Here is a 12,543-nt window from a genome sequence, read left to right on the forward strand (position 1 = left end):
TGCTATACTAAAAGTGATAGAAGTAGGATCTCACTTTAGAAATGACATAGCTCTCTGTCCGTGATGACATTTACCATGACACAGGAAGATCGCTCATAATCATTTCCACTGTTGCTATTATTATTCAAACACCCAGTGTTCATTGCCACAAGATAGCTTCCTAAAGTTATTTTTACATTTTAGAAACAGGAAGTAGGGAAAATACAAAAAATACACATCTTCAGTGAAAAGAAGCATAGAGGATGCATTTGCTCTGTAACATGTGATATACATGTTGTTTAACGTATTATATGTACGATAGGAAAAACGAGGCAAAGTGTTGTAATTATTAGACAAATATATTCAATAAACATGGCTAGAACGTCAATGACCACAGCTATCGTGCCCCGATATGCTCTAACAATTAAAGACCATGTTATAGCTATCTGCTGGGCTAACTTTGTTCCTGATTCTAAATGCAATCTTCATTCCTATATATCAGGACAATAAAATTCTCTAGTATTAAGTCAAACTGAACATGGGGTGGGTGTTCCTCTTGGCTCCCCACTCAGGCTTCCACAACATTCTTCCTTTCTCCTCCATTTCATTTTCTTCTAACTTTGATTCTCATTTGGTGGCTCAGACGGTAAAGAGTTTGACTGCAATAAAGAAGACCTATGTTCAGTCCCTTAGTGTGTGGATCATAATAAACTGTGGAAAATTTTGAAAGACATGAGAATACCAGACCACCTGACCTGCCTCTTGAGAAATCTGTATGCAGATCAGGAAGCAACAGTTACAACTGGACATGGAACAACAGACTGGTTCCCAATAGGAAAAGGAGTATGTCAAGGCTGTATATTGTCACCCTGCCTATTTAACTTATATGCAGAGTACATCATGAGAAACGCTGGACTGGAAGAAGCACAAGCTGGAATCAAGATTGCCGGGAGAAATATCAATAACCTCAGATATGCAGATGGTACCCCTCTTATGGCAGAAAGTGAAGAGGAGCTAAAAAGCTTCTTGATGAAAGTGAAAGAGGAGAGTGAAAAGGCTGGCTTAAAGCTCAACATTCAGAAAACGAAGATGATGGCATCTGGTCCCATCACTTCATGGGAAATAGATGGGGAAACACTGGAAACAGTGTCAGACTTTAATTTTGGGGGCTCCAAAATCACTGCAGATGGTGACTGCAGCCATGATATTAAAAGACGCCTACTCCTTGGAAGGAAAGTTATGACCAACCTAGATAGCATATTCAAAAGCAGAGACATTACTTTGCCAACAAAGGTCCATCTTGTCAAGGCTATGGATTTTCCAGTGGTCATGTATGAATGTGAGAGTTGGACTGTGAAGAAAGCTGAGCGCCAAAGAATTGATGCTTTTGAACTGTGATGTTGGAGAAGACTCTTGAGAGTCCCTTGGACTGCAAGGAGATCCAACCAGTCCATTCTAAAGGAGATCAGTCCTGGGTGTTCTTTGGAAGGAATGATGCTAAAGCTGAAACTCCAGTACTTTGGCCACCTCATGTGAAGAGGACTCATTGGAAAGGACTCTGATGCTGGAAGGGATTGGGGGCAGCAGGAGAAGGGGATGACAGAGGATGAGATGGCTGGATGGCATCACTGACTCAATGGACGTGAGTTTGAGTGAACTCCAGGAGATGGTGATGGACAGGGAGGCCTGACGTGCTGCAATTCATGGGGTCGCAAAGAGTCGGACATGACTGAGTGACTGAACTGAACTGAATATGAATATTTAAGGCAGTAGACTTTGAGTAAAGCAGATAACCCTCCATAATGTGGGTAGGTCTCAACCAATCAGTTGAAGGTCTTAAGAGCACTGATATGGTTTCTCCAGGAAGAAGGAATTTTGCCTCTGGAGTACCTTTGGAACTCAAGGGACTTTCCCAACTCTTCCTGGGTCTCCAGCCTGCCAGCCTGCCCTGCAGATCTCAGACTTTCTAATATGTCAGGCCCATAGTCACATAAGCATTAGCCAATTGCTTAAAATATGATCTCTCTCTGCCACCCTCTCTCTCTCTTCCTATTGGTAAATTCTCATAAATATTATCTCTTGCCATGGAGAGCTTGTGCCCAGCTTGGGGTACCTGATTAGATCACATTTAATTTTGTTTAAGACCAACCACTTCAGATATCCGTTTCCATGTATCCCAATAATGCATTTCTTTCAACAGACAGCCTCTTTCCCACTCCCGAGTCACAAGATAAGTTAGAAACTCACACCACCACTCTACTGAATCTAATCCTTTCAAGGTCACTGAAGTCCTCCATGTTGTAAATCTAACGTTCAAGACTCAGCCCTCATTTTAATTGACTTAGCTAGCAGCTTTTGTCACAGTTAATTGTTCTCTCCAACTTGAAACACTTCCTCTTGGTTTCCAGGATACGGGCATTCTCCTGGTTTTCTTGAGAAGGCTCCTCTCTCTCAATTTTCTTTTGCTGATTCCTCATCTTCTCTAAAATGAGAAGGATCTAAGGCCAAGGACCCCTCTCTTCTTTATCTATTCTCACTCCCTTGGTGATGTTGCTCAGTCTCCTGACCCACAAGTTTACAACTCCATCCCTTTTACTCCGGCCTCGTGTATCCACATGGCTCACTCTCTTACCTCTTTTCATTTCCATACCTTCTCTGTAGAGCTTTCATGATATAAAACCTCCCCTCCCCACCCTTCCCTGACTCTGACAGTCCTTATCCCACCCTTCTTTCCTACTGTATTATATTCATTCCATCTATCATGATCTCACATACCACATTTACTTATCTGTTTTGTTGTGTGTCCTCCTCCACTAAAATCTACATTGCATAAGAACAGGGATGAGGTCCTCTTTGTCCATTGTTTTATGTCCAGAACTTAAAGTATTTGACACGTTGCAAGTGCTCAGTATGTTTGTTGACCCGTCTTGTTTAGTTTTGTTTCCCAAAAGTAAGGAACTGAGATTTCTTGTTCAGTCTTCCTACAAATTAGGGTTTTCAAAATCTGTTGATAGACTTCTTTGATTCTAGTGCTCCTGCCACCTCCGCTACTTAGTGGCCTGCCATCTGGAGTGCATCAATTATGTATACCTTTTATGCATGACTGGGCTCTTCTGATCATTTTGTTAATGGTACTCATTTCTGTCCCGAGGTCAGAGAGTTACTGGCTTGTTCAAGGAACATCAAGGAGGCTGGTGGAGCAGGCTGGAGCTGACTGAGCCAGGAAGACAGTGGAAGGAGATGATGTCAATGTGGTAACCAAGGGGGTAGATGCAAGTAGCAAGTTGCATAACGCGAAAGGGCTTTAGCTTTTTCTTAGGAAGTCCTTGGACATTCTGGATGTAGATGTAACATGTCCAACATGTTTTTAAAATTTCACTCTGACTGCTGGCTGAAAATAAGTCACTGTTCAAATTCATTTAATTTTTCTGTACCTCATTTGCAAAACCAGTAAGTTAGATCATTTTAGGTTGCATCAACTTTTAAGAAATCATAAACATATGAGTAAAAAAGGATTTTGTTAAATCCCTAGTTGAATTAAACAGTTTGTGCTTGACAACAAACAATAAATCAATTGTTTAACTTGACACTGTTTTTTTAATAAATACTTGGCAACAATTAATTCATGATGATCTAGGCTGCTCATCAAAGTGCCCTTCACATCCTTAAACTCTGCTATTTGCCAGGGCCTTACAGATATTTTCACATGTCCCCACTGAAACTTGGCTTGAAGAGCTTCTGAAAGGAAAAATGGCAGAGATTCAGCAGATGCAAAATTTACTGTGACTCAAATTTCGATGAAATTAATCAAGTCTTGGCATGAGAAATTGAAAGTACAATGTTTTGAGATGTATTGTTTTCTTAATAACAGTTTCAAAAAAAACCCAAATGCTATCAGCCTAACCAGACCAAGCTATCAAATTTTGAGATACTGAAGATTTTTCTGAATTTGACTCTTAGTGTGAGAACAGGCTATGTCACGGTTCTCCAGAGAAACAGAGCCAGTAGGATGATAGACAGATTGTGGTTATTGTTCAGTTGCTCAGTCATGTCCGACTCTTTGCAACCCAATGGACTGCAGCACACCAGGCCTCCTTGTCCTTCGCTGTCTCCCAGAGTTTGCTCAAATTCATGTCCATCAGGTTGATGATGCCGTCCAACCATCTCATCCTCTGTCAACCCCTTCTCCTGCCTTCCATCCTTCCTAGCATCAGAGTCTTTTCTAATGAGTTGGTTCTTCGCATCAGGTAGCCAAATTACTGGAGCTTCAGCTTCAGCATCAGTTCTTCCAGTGAATATTCAAGGCTGATTTCCTTTAGGATTGACTGGTTTGATCTCCTTGCTATCCAAGGGATTTTAAAGAGTCTTCTCCAGCACCACAGTTTGAAAGCATCAATTTTGATAGATAGATAGATACATAAATATTTTAAAGAATTGTCTCAGGTGATTGTGGGGGCCTGATACATTCAAAATTTGTAGAATTGGCCTGTGGGCTGGAAATTCAGGCAAGACTTGATGTTACAGTTAAAATTCCACAGGGTAGCAGGATTAAAGCTTGGGCAGAATTTCTATGTTGCAGTCTTTTTTTTTTTAATATAAATTTATTTATTTTAATTAGAGGTTAATTACTTTACAATATTGTATTGGTTTTGCCATACATCAACATGTATCTGCCACAGGTATACACGTGTTCCCCATCCTGAACCCCCCTCCCTCTTCCCTCCCTGTACCATCCCTCTGGGTCATCTCAGTGCACCAGCCCCAAGCATCCAGTATCATGCATTGAATCTGGGCTGGTATGTTGCAGTCTTAAGGAGAATTCCTTCTTCAGGAAATCTCAGTTTCTGCTCCTAAGACCTTTAACTGATGGGACACTGCCCATTCATATTATGGAAGATAATCTGCTTTATGCAAAGTCTATTGATTTAAATATTAATTACATACCAAACATTTCTTCACAGAAGAATCTGGTCTGGCTTTCAACTAAGCAGACAGCAAATCTGGCCCCATAACCTAGTCAAGTTGACATATCACGTAAACCATTGTACCATGTTAACCTCCAGTTCAATGATCCTTCACATGGTGGGTAAATGCTGACCTGAATAATATTAATTTTCAACAACATGGATTATCCCACTCTTCTGAAAATTTGCAATATGTTCCAATTACATTGTTCTTTACTTTTCTCTTTTTGCTAGAAACAAAACAAGAGCCACAATTCAAAGTTCTATTATTAGATGCATGCATGAGAATAATCAGTATTATTAATACGGAAGGAAAGGACAAATTATCCTCTAATTCTCCATTCTTACAATACAGATGTAAGTTCTACTGAGAATTGCTGGGGCTTTGCCAGTAGTCCAGTGATTAAGTCTCCACCTTCCAATGCAGGGGATGAGGGTTCAATCCCTGGTTGGGGGCTAAGGTCCTACATGACATGGGGTATGGCCAAAAATTAAAATAAATAAATAAATTTAAAACAGCCAATTTATTTATAAAAGAAAAAGAAAACTGCTCAAGTTAAATCTCTAAATTAGATTCAGTTACTAAATGTGAAAAGTTGCCCGATAAAACAGAAAAGTGTTCTACATGACATTGGGTCTGCAGTGTTCAGTTCAGTTCAGTTCATTCACTCAGTCGTGTCTGACTCTTTGCAACCCCATGAATCGCAGCATGCCAGGCCTCCCTGTCCATCACCAACTCCCGGAGTTCACTCAGACTCACGTCCATCAAGTCAGTGATGCCATCCAGCCATCTCATCCTCGGTCGTCCCCTTCTCCTCCTGCCCCCAATCCCTCCCAGCATCAGAGTTCTTTCCAATGAGTCAACTCTTTGCATGAGGTGGCCAAAGTACTGGAGTTTCAGCTTTAGCATCATTCCTTCCAAAGAAATCCCAGGGCTGATCTCCTTCAGAATGGACTGGTTGGATCTCCTTGCAGTCCAAGGGACTCTCAAGAGTCTTCTCCAACACCACAGTTCAAAAGCATCAATTCTTTGGCACTCAGCTTTCTTCACAGTCCAACTCTCACATCCATACATGACCGCTGGAAAAACCATAGCCTTGACTAGACGGACCTTAGTCAGCAAAGTAATATCTCTGCTTTTCAGTATGCTATCAAGTGTGGTCATAACTTTTCTTCCAAGGAGTAAGCGTCTTTTAATTTCATGGCTGCAGTCACCATCTGCAGTGATTTTGGAGCCCCAAAAAATAGAGTCTGACACTGTTTCCAGTGTTTCCCCATCTATTTCCCGTGGAGTGATGGGACCGGATGCCATGATCTTCGTTTTCTGAATGTTGAGCTTTAAGCTGACTTTTTCACTCTCCTCTTTCACTTTCATCAAGAGGCTTTTTAGTTCCTCTTCACTTTCTGCCATAAGGGTGGTGTCATCTGCATATCTGAGGTTATTGATATTTCTCCCGGAAATCTTGATTCCAGCTTGTGTTTCTTCCAGTCCAGCATTTCTCATGATGTACTCTGCATATAAGTTAAATAAGCAGGGTGACAATATACAGCCTTGACATACTCCTTTTCCTATTTGGAACCAGTCTGTTGTTCCATGTCCAGTTCTAACTGTTGCTTCCTGGCCTGCATACAGATTTCTCAAGAGGCAGGTCAGGTGGTCTGGTATTCCCATCTCGTTCAGGATTTTCCACAGTTTATTATTGTGATCCACACAGTCAAAGGCTTTGGCATTGTCAGTAAAGCAGAAATAGATGTTTTTCTGGAACTCTCTTGTTTTTTCCATGATCCAGCGGATGTTGGCAATTTGATCTCTGGTTCCTCTGCCTTTTCTAAAACCAACTTGAACATCAGGAAGTTCACGGTTCACATATTGCTGAAGCCTAGCTTAGAGAATGACTAAGTATATTTTCATGGGACTTGAAGCTCTCTTTCCCTCACAGCTGGAACCACTAGATTCTCACAAACTAGTGGGGTTTTTTAGAAAAATTCTTCCTTAAAAGGAATGTGGGGAGTCAGACCCTAGCATCCTGTTACACACCATTTGCCTCTTTAGCCTCTATTAGTTCTCACCCTGTGCCCTCTACTAAGAACCGCTCTTGCTCTAAAGCTACAAATAGACATCTTGAGCATTCTGTTAATTCAATGCTGATTATATATTTTTAGCCTAATTGGCATCCCAGTTAGGTATCTTTCTGGGATTGATTGAAGCCCTGTTCTTGCTCTTGTGAAGCTTCTTTTCTTTCCTTTTTTTTTTTTTTTGGTTAATTGGAATAGAACTGCTTTGGAATGTGGTGTTGTTGTTAGTTTCTATTGTACAATGAAGTGAATCAGCTACCTGTATATATATATATATATCTGGGGCTTCCAGGTGACTCAGTGGTAAAGATATCAATGCAGGAAATGCAGGAGACACGGGTTTGACCCCTGAGTCAGGAAGATCCCCTGGAGGAGGAAATGGCAACCCACTCCAGTATTCTTGCAGGGAAAATCCATGGAAAGAGGATCCTGGCAGCCTACAATCCTTGGGATTGCAAAGAGCTGGACGTGACCGGGCACACACGCACGCATACATGTATCCCATTCCTCCTGGGCCTCCCTCCTACCCACCTTCATCCCACCCCTCTAGGTCATCACAGAGCACTGAGCTGAGCTCCCTGCACTATCCAGCCCATTAGCTACCTATTTTACACATGGAAGTTTGAGCTTCTTTTCTTTCCAGGGATGGGATGCCTGCCTCTGGATTGAAGATGACTAACTAAGGCTCGAGTTACCTGCTCAGGATTCACCACCTCCTCGGATTTTCCAGTCCCAACTGCTGGCCTCCCAGTACCAGCTATGTGTTCTCCATCTGTCGAAATATTCCTGCTGCCTCAGCCCTTCCAGCTGATGCTACTTTTCCAAGATACGACATTGTCTCTGTTGCTATACCCTTCATATTCCACGTCTTTCCCACCAGATTGCTCTTGCTTTCTGGAAGCCAATTCCTCTTTCCTCCCCCATCTCCACCCAAGTTTCTCAGTCTAGCTCTGGGTCCTCATTACTCCCAGGTTGCCTGTCTTCTAGCAGAATCAGAATTCACAGTGTAGTATCACCCTTGCATAAATGAGCCTGGGTTTCTCACCTGTAAAATTAGGAGATTGGACTAGAGATGACCCTTTCAGCTCTGACAGTCTTATGATCCTATAAATGCCTCTTCTATTTAATGGTCCTTGACAGCACCTCAGAGAAAATAAAATCACACCATGTCCTGAGTGGATTATTTCTATTCCTACATATCCTAACCTAGTTCTTTCTTTTCCTCATGATCAGGTTCTCATCATTCCTTTGAGGTAATGCTTCTATTACTTAGGGAGTCTTCTTCCTTAAATACTCTAGTTATTATCACAGCTAAGGAATGTGTTGACGATCTTCCATCTGCTTTTCTTAAGAACAAATGTTGAATTTAAATGGAAAGCATTGTTAATCTACTGCTTCCTGTCCCTCAAGAGGCTTGTGTAAGCTTTCTGGCCTCTGATACTGGGCCTTTGCTGGTGAGATGTATGAACTTGTCCACTTCCTATTCTTTCTTGGTAAGAGAATGCATTTACACAATGCATTTGTTAGAAACCTTGTTACCTGAGGCTTAAATATAAATAGGGGATTTACAGCACTTAATTAATTGACATGAGATACAAACATACTCATGAAAGCATAACACATTTTAAATGATATACTGAGCAAAAGTTAACATAGTTTTCAGTTATATATCGAACAAGCAAATTCTCTCATCATTTATCTTTACTTTTAGAAATGAAGTTCATAACAATTAAATTTTTCACTCACTCAGCTACTCTTTTTTTTTCCCCTAATCAAACGACTTCAGCAAAAACACTTTCAGGAAACATGATATCCATATCATATGCATAAATTGAATCTTAAAAATGATTAACGCAGTTGTTTCCCTTTCCTAAACAACTGAATTAAATTAAAAGCATGATCAAGCTACTTGGCTCTACAGAAGTCAGTCATTAATATTGTTGTGAAAAAATTCAGTAGGAAACAGCTGATTCAGTGGACATGGAAATACGGCCCCTGCGGACTTGAACTTGTCTGTCCCAAACCACATTTGATGTTATTCCAATAGCTCTGAGCAAAATAGTGACAGAGTAATTGGCATTAAACAAGATAGAGGATATGTGTGCCTTGGCTATTATGTTAGCAACTAAGTACATTGAAATACTATCAGCCAAAAATACAATTTCCAAAAAGAACATCACTGATATAATAAATGTTTGCGACCTTTCAGTCTTCTAAAGGTTTAGTATGGTTCTAGGAGGAAAAATCAGTCAGGCTAGAACTGCTGTATCTTCTACCTTAGGCAGGGGTTGCTTCGAGGTAAGAGGTTACCTTAGAGGCGGGCATCTGGAAATCCTCCTTGGCCCCAACTCTCTCCACCATCCACTGACATTTCACCCTCAAACATCCACCAAGGATGTTTAACATTTTCTCTCCCATCCTCCTGGGAGAGAAACCATGTCTGGCTTCAAAACAGATTTACTTCAAAGGTTCTTTCTTGGGAATCATTTCTGATGCCTACCTCCTTTTTTATTGTCAGTCTCCTACTTATATTTTGCTTCTCAAATCAAATTTTTTTCCATTGTGAGGCCCTGTCTGATTTTCCCTGCGGTTCTGGTGTATCTCATGTACATGTACCCCTGCCATAGCAGTCACCATGTTCATTCACTGAGCAGTTCCAACATCTGAAAAAAATTACTGACACATAGTAGGTGCTCAATAAATATTTGCTGAATGAATGAGTGATACTTATATTTATTGACGTATCTGTTTCTTCACTAGATTACAAGTTCCCTTGTATCTGTAATAACTGCCAGAGTAAGATCTCTACCTTTAAGTGACTGAATTAGGTTATATGAGCTATATTTTACAGTCTTTACATATCTCAAGTATTCAAAAATATAAAGTGAATTCTTACTACAATTTCAACAATATTCTTGTTAATTTTGATGGAATTGATTTTATTTTCCCAAACAATCAACTTAAATAAGTATATATAAATGGAGGGAAGGCCATATTGATTATAACAAATGATAAACAATATTTCAGAATTTGGAAGTTGGAAAGTACTCTTTGTACTTACATTTTAATATGGGAGTGACTGATGACCCAGAAATTCAAAATACATTAAACAAATCCTGAATTCATACTGGCTACCTGGGTTTCCTTCTCTGCCCTCTGATCCTGACTTCACACTGGACATTGGTTTCATCACCTCTTAGACTGATGTTAAGGAACAGTTTAACTTCATAGACAATGGAATTGGAATTTCTCTATACACCCGAAGCAAGGCATAAATTCACAGTCCTCTGAAGGAGAATGCTTGAAAAAGTCTTCTTTTTTTCTAAGGGTTTCTGTTGGTTTAGAGAACAAAGGTCCTGTTTATTTTAATAATCAATAAAATAAATAGTGCCCAACTTATAGATCATATAAGGCCAGCTGAGGCCGTAAAAGTCCATTTAACCTATAGCATAATGGAAATATTAAACACTGGAAATAAAATTATAGGAAACTGGCTTTAACACCAGAATACGGTTTTTGACCTCCTCATTAAGGTTTTTAAATTAATAATAAATTTTAATCAATTAATTACTTTCATTATTTTTTTTGGCCGCGCTGGGTGTTCATTGCTGCAGGCAGGGGCAGGCTTTCTCTAGTTGTGGGGAGTGGGGGCTGCTCTCTAATGGTGGTGGGCAGGCTTCTCATTGCAGTGGCTTCTCTTATTGCAGAACATGGGCTCTAGGGAGCGCTGGCTTCAGAAGTTGTGACACGTGGGCTCAGTTGCCCTGCAGCATGTCCCCTTAACCACTGGACCACCAGGCAAGTCCCTCTCACTTCATGAGATTTTTTAAAACCTCATAAAGTAGTATCTTAAGTCTCAGCACACAAGGTGAAATGGGCCTCATCTTCCAAATGAGGTTTATCGGCTTTTCCTAAAAGACCAAGACTTGATGTTTCACTCCATTTTTGCCTGAGCTCCAAAGCAGGCAGACCACCTAGGCAGCAATGACAGGACAAGCATGGGTCCTTTCTCCTCGATGTTACACTGCCCAACAGCTTTGCCTCTCCTTACCCGCCAGGGATCTGTTTCATTTCTGAACTCCCTATTCATTCACTCTACAAATGTTTCCTGAGCATCTACTGGGAGACAGGCCCTCTTTGAGGTGCTGAAGATGCAGTGAACAAAACTTATAAAAGACCCCATCTCACTGCAGCTTTCTCTTCTTTCCTTTGTCCGTCACCCTCGGTGAAGATGGGAGAATCTGAAGATTCTGGTTCTACTCTTCAGATTAGCAAATGCACCAGTCCAGGGGTCACCGATGGGATTAGTGAATTCTCCCATCTTCACAGACTGACCCAGGTCTCCATTCTGAGTGAATGAGGGGTACGCATTAAGTGGTTTGCCAGAAGAGGTCTGAAACCTGTACCAGGAGTCTCCTGAGGGTCTCGGTCAACTGTCCTGATGAGGATGAACAACACAGAGAACAGACTTGTTGGACGACGGCATCCTCCCACATACCTTGGTCCCTGGGGTCCTGAAGGTTAGCACTGCTGGGAGTCTGATCCAGAGCAAGCACCGTCAGCACAGCTGCTCTGGGACTGCGTTCTTTTTCACATTCACAGGTCAGCTGAAGCGGCTGCCATGTAACTAGGTCTCTACCTGCCAACTGCCAGTAATTGCCCTTAAATCATACATTGAAAGAGCTAAAGTATTTTATACAATTTTGTATATATGAGTATTTGTAAATTGGAGTTTCCATCTCAGGAGTATCTACACTTAAGCAGAGCTAGCCACAGCATGGAGAAAGGTTGTGGTGACTAGAGTTAAGTGCCTGGTGACTAGAACCAACTGGCATAATATTCTGAAGCGTTTAACTTTTTTTTTTTGTTTCAGTTACTTAATTCATTTTATTGAGTATGAGAATAAAACTTTTATATTGAAATGCTTTTTGACACCGTTTCTTTCACATCCCCTGGTGTGCAAATGAGGCAGTAGACCACAGAAATCGAAAGGATTAGGCTGTTCTTTTCCATCACAGCTGGTACATATTCAAAATGCAAACACGTCTGGGTATTTCCAAGGAGAATATTCTTTTCATGATGAAGCTGGAGTAATCCATTCTTTAGTAGAAATGACCTCTGTTTTCATGGCCCGATAACTGAGCAGTTTCATGTGATTTGATGTATTCTTTGGGATCAGAAAAATCTGTCATAGATCGTCTCTGAAGATTAGGGCAGTAAGCAACCTAAGGTTCTCTGATCTTCAAAGGAAACTATAAATAATGACTACAAGGTCACAAAAAAAAAATTTCTTAGTACAAGCAGCAAAAAGCCAGGCTTACGTTTCATCTAACTGATGCTTGCTTCATGTTTTCCAAAAACTCAAGGAAATTAAACTTTAAAGGCTTATGTCTAATTTAAACCAAACTCAGAGTAGTATCAGCTACTTCTAGGAAATAAAAGGAAGACAGAAAACTACTATGTATACTGCATTCTAAACGGTAAGAGATTAAAGAATAAAAATTGTTTTACTTATGTCATTTGG

This window comes from Budorcas taxicolor, chromosome 14 (genome assembly GCF_023091745.1).
Source record: "Budorcas taxicolor isolate Tak-1 chromosome 14, Takin1.1, whole genome shotgun sequence".
Classification (NCBI taxonomy): Eukaryota; Metazoa; Chordata; class Mammalia; order Artiodactyla; family Bovidae; genus Budorcas; species Budorcas taxicolor.